Source organism: Pteropus medius, unplaced genomic scaffold (assembly GCF_902729225.1).
Source record: "Pteropus medius unplaced genomic scaffold, Ma_sr-lr_union100, whole genome shotgun sequence".
Classification (NCBI taxonomy): Eukaryota; Metazoa; Chordata; class Mammalia; order Chiroptera; family Pteropodidae; genus Pteropus; species Pteropus medius.
The window spans coordinates 2,352,795-2,355,518 of record NW_024342539.1 but is presented as its reverse complement, the minus strand read 5'-3'; positions in this window follow the sequence as shown (position 1 = coordinate 2,355,518).

Below are 2,724 nucleotides of genomic sequence, written 5' to 3'. Positions count from 1 at the left end.
TCATAGGAAGGTCAACTGCTGCCCACCCTGGGCCTAAATGCACTACTCCAGAGCAGGGGTAGCTGCCTATCAATGTGCAGTGAGCACTTTGTGTATTGGATGGGGCAAGAACTCAGTGAGTTAAGGTCCGTCTGGCCAATACAGACTCCTGTAATCCCCTTAAGAGATATTGTAGCTTGTAGAGGCAGCAGTGGTCTGTCCACAACTGTTTTCTGCAAAATGTGCTCACTGAGCTAGCCAAGGTCTGTTGCCTGTGCTGACTGCATAACCTCAGAGCCAAGCAGGGCACAAGAGGCTGCTTGTCAATGGACTGCAGGCACTTTGTGGCTTGGGAGAAGTGGGATCTCAAGGCGACAAGGTCCGTTCAGTCAATATAGCCTCAATTTTGCTGTAACTTCTGTGCCTGGGCGTTCCCACTGCAGACCCAGAGCACAGTGAGACCAGCTGCAGTCAGGAGTGTTCCCACAGACCCCTGTGCTCTCCGGACGCAATATGCAGCTCTTGCAGGCAGCAAAGATCTGCCTGCCATTGAGTTCCGTGCAGTGGCCACCCTGTGCCAGCCAAAGTTTGTTGCCTGTGTGGATTAGGCAATCAGGGGAGGGAAAGGGAAGGGCTCTGTCAGTTTGCTGTCAATGGGCCACCTGGTACAATTTGTGGGTAGGGTGCAGTGGGGTCTCAGAGAGACAATGGCAGTGAGATCAATACAGCCTCAGTCTTGCTGCAAATTTGGTAACTGTTGTGAGTTCCTGCAGATGACCCAGATCACAGTAAAACCAGCTGCTATCTCAGACTGGCCCACAGGTCCCTGATATCCACCCAAATTTGTGTTGGCAGCAGCGATCTGCCTAACCCTACTTATGAAATATGGCTCACAGCACTGCTTGCCTGCTGGGAATGGAAATGAAGCTTATGGGGCTGGCCGATTTTGCTGGGATTGGAAAGGCCACTCACAACCATGGCCACCTCACTGTGAAAACTTGGTCCTGAATCACTGGGAGCTGAGCTTGGCAACAAGCCAATAACACCTACTCCAGGTAGTCTACAGGTTTGGAAGGGCGGAGTCTTAGAGAGACAATGGCACTCAGATCAAAACATCCTCAGTCTTGCTGCAAATTTGGTAACTCTTGTGAGTTCCCGCAAACGACCCAGATCACAGCAAGACCAGCTGCTGCTGTCTGAGACTGGCCCACAGGTCCCCGATATCTGCCCAAGTTCATGTTGGTAGCAGCAATCTTCCTGACCTTATTTCTGAAATGGGGCTCACAGCACTGGCCGCCGTTGCTGGGATTAGAAATGCTGCTCACAACAATGACCGCCCCTGCTGTGAATACTTCACTCTGAATCACTCAGATCAGGGCTTGGCAGCCAACTAGAAACAACTTTCCCTGGCAGCCTGCAGGTTAGGCTGGGTAGGCTGCTCCTCTCAGACCAGCGCTTCCTAATGGCTCTGTGGGAGGGGTCTGCACAATCAAGCCGGCGTGGTCTGTAGGTTACTCTGTTGGGGGACCAGACTAAGGCACAATGGTGGCTGCCTTTCTAGCCCTCTTTCTGATTCCACGTAATGGAGACTTTTTCAAAATGAATCCCACGCGAGCCTCGGACCCACCAGAGTGTCTGAAAGCCTTTGCATGGATCGTTCAAAGGGATGTGTGGGGGCTCAGTGACCTTCCATCTCACCCGAATGGCTGGAATCCTCTCTAGTTTCCATAGTCAGAGTTATTGGAATCTCCTCTTCCCTGGGCTGGGACCCTGTGCCAGAGAGCCTCCAAATGAGACCAGGACACCCCTCTCCTTCAGGAGAGCCTCTGCAGCCTCGCTCTCCCTCCCGGTGATCCTCTACCACCCATGGGTGTGGGGCCAGCCTGATTAGGGACTTTGCTCCTCCTATCGGCTTTGATGTGGCTCCTTTATATTATCAGAGGTAGGTGTTATGATCAGCTGGACTTCAGGTGATTCTCTATGTTGATTATTTTATAATTTGATTGTAATTTCAATTTGGTTCTGGGAGGAGACAAACCCTGCTTTAACCTAGTCTACATCTTCCCTCTCTATGTATCACTTCATCTCTCTCTTTATTTCTTCTCTGACCCAGTTATTCTTCAGTAGCATGTTGTTTAATCTCCTTGTATTTGTGCTTCTTGCTTTCTTTTTATGGTTTATCTCCAGCTTCAAAGCATTATGATCAAAGAATATGGTTGTTATGATTTCAACCCTCTTATATTTGTTGAGGCTATCTTTGTGTTCCAGTATGCAGTCAATTCTTGAGAATGTTCCATGTGCACTAGAGAAGAATGTATAAGCAGCTGTTGAATTTTAGATGTTCATCTTATTGTTATTTCAATGGGAGATATCCCAGGAAGTCTCTCACTCTGCCCCGTTTCTGATGTCACTCTCATTCATCTCTTTTTAAAATTTAGTTTTAGCAGTCCAGGGTAATTCCAGCATTCTTCATTGCATTGTCTTTAACTACCTTTACCTATACAGTTTTCTATAGTGGCAGCACCAATTTACAATCCCGTAAACAATGCATGTGGGCTCCCTTTTCTCCACATCCTTGCTGACACTTGCTGTTTTTTGATTTATTGATGATAGTCATTCTGACGAGAGTGAAAGATATCTCATTGTGGTTTTACTTTTGCATTTCCCTGAGGATTAGTGATGTTTAGAATATTTTATATGTCTATCGGCCATCTTTGAAGAAAAGTCAATTAAAGTCTTCTTCCT